This window comes from Myodes glareolus, chromosome 9, assembly GCF_982192425.1.
Source record: "Myodes glareolus chromosome 9, mMyoGla1.1, whole genome shotgun sequence".
Classification (NCBI taxonomy): Eukaryota; Metazoa; Chordata; class Mammalia; order Rodentia; family Cricetidae; genus Myodes; species Myodes glareolus.
The window spans coordinates 55,279,917-55,289,437 of record NC_142034.1 but is presented as its reverse complement, the minus strand read 5'-3'; positions in this window follow the sequence as shown (position 1 = coordinate 55,289,437).

Sequence of the window (9,521 nt, the reverse complement as noted above, 5' to 3'; positions counted from 1 at the left end):
AGCTGAGAACTGAATACTGGGTTTCTCATCTGGGCCACATGAACCCTTATAATTTACTGGAAAGGAGCCGAGGGTTACGTGTTTGTTGATACCAGCTGTTTCCTTTGTGGGCCTGGCGATACAAAGGAGCACCTTACCAAGGAGTAAAGGTATCAGTGGAGCTTGCTTTGAATATTAGAGTTTGATTTACAGAGCTCCCGAGGGGAATCCTCTACCATTAAATTCTCTCTCTCTCTCTCTCTCTCTCTCTCTCTCTCTCTCTCTCTCTTTCTCCCTCCCTCCCTTCAACTGCGATCATCCCACTGTAGCCGCCACACCCAGTTTGGACTCTATTTCTGTCTGTAGGCATCTGGCTTTTCTCCCAGGTTTTCCTCATCTCTAAAGCACTGTTAGGATTGAAATGTGCCCAGGTATGGTGGCACATGTCTCTAATTCGAGCACTGGCGAGGCAGAAGCAATCAGATCTCTGTAGTTCAGGACCAGCCTCTTCTGCATATTGAGTTCCAGCCAGCTAGGGTTATATAGTGAGACTCTTCCCCAAGAAATAAACAAACAAATAAATAGAATTGAGATGTGGATGTAGTTAGTCTGTTTTTGGATGGGTGCTATGACTGGGTTAACTCCGTGTAAGAGAAGAGGTGCTGCAGGCCCCCATGGGATAGAAGGAACCTGGCGGTAGAGGGCTCTCAGTGCAGACCTTTCTGCCCCTCCTCCCCAACCCCCACCAGGAGCAATAATAGCTCTAATTGCTTTGTACACAGCCAAGCAGATCAAAAATCCTCGGATAATAATAATAGTTGTTATTAACAAGATCATAGCACTACGTACCAGGAATAGAGACCTGTTCACAAGCCAGAGAAAGGAGGAGAAAGCAGGTTCAGCTTTTCCCCCATGGAGTTCCTGGTAGGCCTCATGTTCAGCCGTGGGGCTACAGGTAGCTGGAGACCCTGCCTTTCCCCAGTCTCTGAGCTGTAGGACCGGATGGTAGCGAGCAGGGCCAGATCTCTCCTGTGGTGGAAGACCCCTTGTCTGGGCAGTTCTCCAGATCTCTGCGGTTGGCTTGCCATCCCTCTCTTGGTATCTGCTCCCTCCTCTAGTTTTCTCAGTGCTGACACCCCAGTGCGTTCAAATTCCCTAAGAAATGAGCCATCCTGGTCAGCTTGTTGCCATTCTGTCTGAAAAATATCTGACCCAGTGGAACCCTCGGCCCACCCAGCTGCAGCGGGGAGGAGGAGAGCCATAGACAAATCTCCGAGATGGTGCACAGCTGCTCTCATGGTGCACTTGTCCAGCCCTCAGCATGCTGGGGGCAGCAAGCCCACAACTGGGATGGGATTCTGTGCTCGGGGGATGGTCCCTTTCCTTTGAGGGAGCTGGAAAGGTGGACTAGCAGTCCCCAGCCCCCACAAGGCGGCTCACAACATCTGCATCTCCAGTTCCGGGGGAACCAGTGCCGTCTTCTGACCTCCTCGGGAATCAGATACATGTGTAGTGCTCACAGGTACAGGCTCATAAAATAAAAAATAAATCTAAAGGAAAAGAAAAGACTCTGACCCCCAGAGATACAGCATCCAGTGGCAAACATCCTTTTACGGAAGAGTTAAGGCAACATATTTCTGGTGTGCAGGAATTTTAAGCCTTCCATCCTACCATGGATCCCTTGATATTTTGGTGAAACTCATGAATACTTACCCAGAAAAATGTTTGTAAATTATAAAATAAAATGTATAAAAACACAAGAGAAACTAGCTTGTTTTGTTTTTCATTTTGTAGTCTTGGCTGAACTGGAACGCGATATGTAGACCAGGCCAGCTCCAAACACAAAGAAGTGTCTGTCCTTGAATGTATGTGCACCGCGTGCGCGCGCACGTGTGTGTGTGTGTGTGTGTGTGTGTGTGTGTGTGTGTGTGTGTTACTTGTGGAGTTGAGAAGAGGGTATTGGATCCCCTGGAACTGGAGTTAAGGATGGTTGTGAGCCACCATGTGGGTTCTGGATACCAAACCTGGGTCCTCTGTAAATGCAACAAATGTTGAGCCATCTTTCCAGTCCCATGGCTATTTTCCTTTAAAGATTTATTTTTATTTGTGGTGTGTGTGTGTGTGTGTGTGTGTGTGTGTGCCAGGTGTGTAAAGGTGTCCTTGGAGGCTGGAAGAAGGTGTCAGATCCCCTGGGAGTTGGAGCTTTGTGAGCTACTGAGATGGGTGCTAGGATACACACTCAGTGAGTCAGCTCTCCAGCATCGTGGTGGTGGAGTTTTGTTTTTCAAGATTTTTGAAATGTTCCTTAATATGGATGAGTCTTGTATTTGCACATATGTATGTGCACCGCCTGTGTGCCTGCTACCCACAGAGGGTGTTAGAGCCCCTGGAACTGGAGTTACAGGCCACCATGTGGATGCTGCTGAACTGGGTCTTCTGTGAGATCAGCCGGTGCCATCACTAAGCCATCCTGGCAGTCCGAGTTTCCTTTGAGATGGGGTCTCTTTGTCACTACAGTGTAGGCCAATCTGGCCTTGAATTTGAGGTAGTCCTTCTGCCTCAGCCTCCTAAGTGCCAGAATCTCAGGTGTGCCCCCATGCCTCACTAAAAACAAAATATATTACTATCATTTTAAAAGATTTACTTATTGCCAGGTGGTGGTGGCACATATCTTTAATCCCAGTACTCAGGAGGTAGAGACAGGCAAATCTCTGTGATTTTAAGGCCAACCTGGTCTCCAGAGTGAGTTCCTGGTGCGGGAGAATGGTACGGGAGAATTGTCTATATTCTGTCAATCATGTTTTAAATAAACGCTGATTGGCCAGGCAGGAGGTGTAGGTGGGAAAAACAGACAAAAAGTGAAAATGATACAAAGAGAGCAGGAGAATTCTGGGGAGGAGGAAGTTGATTCTTCCCACTCCTGCCCAGACTACCGAAGCAGCAGGATGTGATCTGCCCTACTGAAAAAAGGTACTGAGCCACATGGCTAACATAGATCAAAATAATGGGTTAATCAAGATATGAGAGTTAGCCAATAAGAAACCTGACCTAGGGCTGGAGAGATGGCTCAGAGGTTAAGAGCATTGCCTGCTCTTCCAAAGGTCCTGAGTTCAATTCCCAGCAACCACATGGTGGCTCACAACCATCTGTAATGGGGTCTGGTGCCCTCTTCTGGCCTGCAGGCATACACACACAGACAGAATATTGTATACATAATAAATAAATAAATAAATATTTAAAAAAAAAAGAAACCTGACCTAAAGGGCCAATCAGCATTATAATTTATAGAGTCCTTTGTGTGATTTTTCTCTGGGACTAAACAGCTGGGGAACTGGGCAGGACAGAAAACACAAACAAGCAGGCTCCCCTCATGTTACAAGTTTCAGGACAGACTCCAAAGCTACACAGAGAAAACCCTGTCTCGAAAAACAAAAAAAAAATAGCCATTTTCCCCTGCCCTGCCAAATAAATTACGCATTATTCATTTATTTATTTGTTTTTGTTTCCTTGCTTGTTTTTGGTTTGTTTTGGTTTCTTGAGACAAAGTTTCTCTGTGAAGCCCTAACTGTTCTTGGAACTAGCTCTGTAGACCAGGCTGGCCTCAAACTCAAGGAGATCCACCTGCCTCTGCCTCCCAACTGCTGGAATTAAAGGTGTGTGTTGTTTTTTGTTCTTTTGAGAAAAGGTCTTAACTCAGGCTAGCCCAGAATAGCCTTTCCTCGGGCAATGAGGCTGCTAGAATTTCAAACATAAACTGCCCTGCTAAGCTGAAGTAGAATATAGTACTTAAATACACTTACCAAAATCCAGAGCTTAATCAGGCTTGGGAGCTGGGACCAAACTATAGTCCTCTACAAGAACTCTTAATGTCTTCATCTCTCCAGCTCCAAGAAAGTAAATCTTTTAAGAAAGGAAGTTCAAGGCCATCCTTGGCTGCTTTGTGAGTGTGAAACCACGGGTTTCTGGCAGGGTTGAGGACAGGAAGAGGCCGTTAGGTTGCCAACCAGGGTCAAAGGCTAACTGAGAAGCCTATTTAACATAAAAAGCGGATATGGCCCCCAGGTTTTCCCTGCATCCTTCAGTCCCTACCTGGTACAAGGTATGGCTGGCATACCCTGCCTTTGCCCTAAACTTCTCCAGCCCAGGGACTGGGTTGTCCTTCCCCTAGCTTTTCTTCCTTATATAATCCACTCTCCATTACTCTCCATTACTCTGGACTCTCCCAGACGTACCTGCCTCTGGCTATTCTTTTCAGCTACAACAAACTTTCTCCTTCACCTTACCTAGGAGCAGTTGTGGCCTTTCTCTTTTATTTCTTTTTCTCATTCAAGTGCCTTATGTTAATCCTTACTCCTGAGGGAAGAGATTAGGAGAGTAGGAAGGCAGATGGAACAGTCCCTTTCTTTCCCATTCTGTTTACATTGCCTTCAAAGCCAGTCAAAAAGGAAGCAAGGCCATTTTTCCTGGCAGAGCCCTATTCAGATAATTTTATTTTCATTTCCTCTGAGCACTAGGTAAACATCATAGTTCATATTTTTCATACAGGTGTGGTTACTTAAAGCCTTTATTTTCAGTACTCTGGAGGCAGAAGTAGGATCTCCTCAAATTTGAGGCCATCCTGAGCTACATAGTAAGTTTCAAGCTAGCTGGGGCTATATTGTGAACCCCTCCCTCAAAAAGTTCAAAAAGTGCCAGGCGGCGGTGGCACACGCCTTCAATCCCAGCACTTGGGCGGCAGAAACAAGTGGATCTCTGTGAGTTCAAGGCCAGCCTGGTCTACAGAGCGAGTTCCAGGACAGCCAGGGCTACACAGAGAAACAGTACCAGGGAGAACTGATGAAAACGTCCTATTTGTCCTTGTGGGCCTTGTCTCCAGGACCCAAACGCTCGCCTCTAGTCCTACCTGACACTGCTGCATTGGAACCCAAGTTTCATTATGAGTAGTACCGGGGCGGGGCCCATTCAAATCCCAGTACTGAGAACTACTCCATAACCAGGGCTCTGGAACCAGGGTCTGGAGTCAGCTCATATCTCCACCCCCACCCCCAAAGCAAGTTATGTATCCCCCACTCAGTTCTGGAAACCCTTCTAGAGATTTCTCGTCAGGCTCTGGCCCCCGTATCTCTTACCTGTCTCCGCACGTATTCCAGAGGTGGGAAGAGGACACGATTCGGACAAGCTAATGAATGACAGGGTGTGTGGTATCAGATCCCAACCTGGTGACCTGCTGGAGTCTGAGGAAGTGTATGGAGGTGGTTCCCATCACAGCTCAACCTCACTGGGGAAGAGGGACCCACAATATGACAGGGTGAGTAGGGGCTTCCTTGGCCTACAATCCAGGATCCTTGTTCTCGGACCCAGTGGGGGAACTGCTTCGATGCCATCCGTTTTGGAAACTATAAAGCTACACACAGCTGAATCTTCTCGTCTGTTTTATTTTGTTTTGTTTTTTGGCCAAGGTCTATTCCTTGTAGATTCTCCCATGGGAGAGATTGGGAGAGTGGGCAGGGCCTACCACACTGTAGTGGCAGAGAGAGGACTTTGCCTTTGGGCAAAGATTGGGCCAGCCTAGTTAGGACTCAGTGGGGGAAAGAACAGAATTCTTTTCTGTTGCCCTGGGTACTTTCCAGGGCATCCCAGGGTACTCTGGCAGTGGAAAAGCCACTCTACCGGTTAGACCTGACCTTGGTAGCCAGGCATTTCTCAGACCTGCTACTCCCCCTAGATAAACTTCCTCACCCATCCACGTCCCAGGGCCTCAATCCCTTCTAACTGCCTCCTGGATAGCCCTCGGGCATACCTCCTTAAGCAAGTCCCATTGCTACCTCAAGCTCGGTAATTGTGTAAGATCAGCTCCCAGACCTTGTTCCTGTTGTCACTAGTGACCTGGTCCAGGGGGCAGGCCAGGGCTCTGGGCTTCATTACTGACTGTATTACTGACTTGCCCTCTTCTCCACCATCTCCTTCCTTGTCTCCTCTTCACACTTACCCTCCGCCTCCGCATTGCTCTGTAGACCAGGCTGGCCTTGAACTCACAGAGATCCCCGCCTCTGCTTCCCAAGTGCTGGGATTAAAGGTGTGTGAAGCCACCACCAGGCCCACTTTTGGGTATTTAACTTTCCACTGATTCTCAAATCCTCCCGTTTCTCCATCTCTAATGCTAGCTACTGTTCCAGGGAACATTCTGGTTACATGGTCACTTATAGCTCATAGTTGGACTTCTCTCTACCTCTCATCTTCTTCCCTTCTCCACAGCTTCCATAATCTTTAGGTCCCAAGTCTGAGGCTGAGTGTATAACTCAGTACAGTAGTGTGAGGTCCTGGGTTCGAGTCTAGACACCACATAAAGTCAGCTGTGGTAGTACACTCCTATAACCTCAACCCTCAGGAGGTGAAGGCAGGACTGGGAGTTCAAGGTTCAGCTACACAGTGAGTTTGAGGCCAGTGTAGATTACTTGAACTCCTATCTCAAAACGGCCAACTCACCAATCTTCACACCACTCCCTGCCTCCACCTCTTCAAGTGCTTTCTCATTGTTCTTTCTTGTCCTGGATGTGTAACGTGTTCTGCTAGGTCTCTGCCTGGCATGCTTCCGGTCTGCTCTTCATGTTTCAGGCAGACTCATTTTAATTCATCCAGGTCCTCCGCGTAGGAACCCTCGGCAAACATTGATCGTTTTCCTAGAGTGCTACCACGCCCTCCCTGTACTTTATACAAGCAAATGGCTGTGTTCTTGCCTCCAGAAACCTGTGCTGTTGAGAGCCCTCAAGGTAAAAGAAAGAAATCACTTATCCCAAGTCAGCTTCCCTCCAATGTAGCAATGCCAAGGTGTTCCAGTTTCACAGCCCCTATCCCACCCTTTCTCCTGAAGCCAGAACAGGCAGATGCTATTGCCCGTGAAAAAAAAAAAAAAAGAAATTTATTCCACTAACTATTGTCCAGTTAGATTTGATTTTATTGACATAGTATATTTATCTCTCATCAGATAATTTGTTTTACAAAAAATTAGAATTGTTATATATATTGTACATCTTACTTTGATGATAATTCTTTTTTATTTTTATTTTTATTATTAAAAATTTCCACCTCTTCCCTTCCTCCCACTTCCTTCCCTTCCCTCCATTCCCCCTCCCCCTCCTTCTCCAGGCCAAAGAGCAGTCAGGGTTCCCTACCCTATCCTTTGGGAAGTCCAAGGTCCTCCCCGCTCCCCCCAGGTCCAGGAAGGTAAGCATCCAAACAGACAAGGCTCCCACAAAGCCCATCCATGCAGTAGAATCAAAGCCCAGCGCCATTGTCCTTGGCTTCTCAGCCAGCCTCCACCGTCAGCCACATTCAGAGTCCAGTTTGATCACATGCTCCATCAGTCCCAGTCCAGCTGACCTTGGTGAGCTCCCATTAGATCTGCCCCACTGTCTCAGTGAGTGAACGTATCCCTCGCGGTTCTGACTTCCTTGCTCATGTTCTCCCTCCTTCTGCTCCTCATTAGGACTTTGAGAGCTCAGTCCCGTGCTCCAGTGTGGGTCTCTATCTGTCTCTATCTCCATCCATCACCAGATGAAGGTTCCATCTGGATGAAACTCCTCAGCACTCTTGCCTGTGCTCTTTTGTGCTGGATGACCCTATGCCAAAGGCAATCCTAATGGTCAGTTTATTTGGACTAATGTTTTGAAGCCCCGAGATGCCGAAGCCCATCCAGCAGGCCCCTGGGTCTCCACCTCTGGCTGTTTGCTGCCCCCAAGTGTCCATCGATAGACTGGAGAGTTCTTGATTAGCACCACAGGGCCTGGAGACTATCAGGTGTGAGCCAAGGACAGTTAGACCCTGGGATTCTGGAAGCTACATCTTGTTCTGTTGGCAGGCTCGCTGCTACCTGGCACCACCTTGTTTTCTGTCTCAGTCCCTTGTCTGTGCTGTAGTGTGTGTATAAAGATCACAGACTTGGAGGGAAGCGTAGAGTGGGGCTGGTCCAGCAGAGAGTGGAGAGCCCTGGTTAGAGGCCTTTCTCCAAAAGGCAGCCCTCATCTGGTGGTCCCTGCTGGGCCCTCCTGTCCATAAACCTCCTGCTGCCTGCCTGCCATCCCTGCAGGTGCCCCCTTGCAGCACCTGGATACAGACTGAAGGTGACAATAGTGTGTCTAGTTCTGTGATATACCCTCCTGCAAGACTGAAGAGAAACAAAGGGGAAGTGGGGGGAGAGGGAGAGAAACTAATGATGACAAGTTAGTGTCCTTCATTGGCCTAAGGACAAGAACTCTGTAACTCTGAATGACTGGACAAACCAACAAAGGAAACAAAAAGGTTAATTGCACTCAGGGAACAGCAGAGCCAATCTACCTACAAACCTAGCACCGAACCCCCCCAACCCCCGCGACACAGTTTCTCTGTAGCTTTGGAGCCTGTCCTGAAACTTGTTTTGTAGACCATGCTGGCTTTGAACTCAGAGATCCACCTGCCTCTGCCTCCCAAGTGCTGGAATTAAAGGTGTGTGCTACCACTGCCTGGCTTTTTGTTTGTTTGTGGGTACTAGGAATTGAACCCAGGTTTTCTGCAAGGGCAACAAATGCTCTTAACCACTGAGTCATCTCCCTGGTCGTCATACCTGAATCTCAAAGCCACCCTTTACAGTAGTACAAGGAAATCCGTCCTAGGCTTCATCTTGTTGACACATTTCTAATCAAACCCTTGTTATACACAGGAATGAGACTGGGTCACCACGCTTCCATTCACAGCGTGCTTCCTTTGAAGGCCATGGAGCACCTCTCTCTCATTTCTTCCTTCCTATCCCATCTATCCCATTTTCTTTATGGGTGGGTAATTAACTTTATTTTCAGGTTTTGTTTTGAGAGAGTTTCACTGTGTACCCTTGGTTGGTCTGGAACTCACCGTGTAAACCAGGTTGGCCTTAAACTCAGAGAACTGCCTGCCTCTACCTCTTGGGTTCTGGTATTAAAGGAATGTCCCACAACACCTGGCTTTTCTTTTCTTTCCCAGAGACAGGGCTTCTCTGTAGCATTGGAGCCTGACCTGGAACTCACTCTGTAGACAGACTAACCTGAAACTCAGAGATCCACCTGCCTCTGCCTCCTGAGTGCTGGGATTAAAGGCCTGTGCCATCACTGCCCGGCGGTAACACCTGCTTTTAAGTGGGTCATTTTCCTAAAGCTCCCATCTTTAGAGCTATATGCTGAAATATGACTGAAGAAATAGTATTTTCTGCAAAAGTGGAGGTGGGAAGACTTGGGTCACACTGGCTAGGTGATGACTGATGGGTATTCTCTAGAATGCATGGCTCTACTTTTGTCTGTTTGAAATTTTCCATTAACAAAAAGTTCCTGAAAGTATCGTTGACTGGTTATGGGATTAAAGGCCGCACCACCATGCCCAGCTGCACATGTGCCATGTACTTACGTTTAACTCATCAGACAGCTTTGGAGAGTTGGTTCTTGTAGGCAGAGACTGCTCATCCATTTCCTGGTTGCCCACACCCGAAAATAACATAGAAACCACATTAAGTAGAACACTGTTTAGTCAATAGTTCAGGC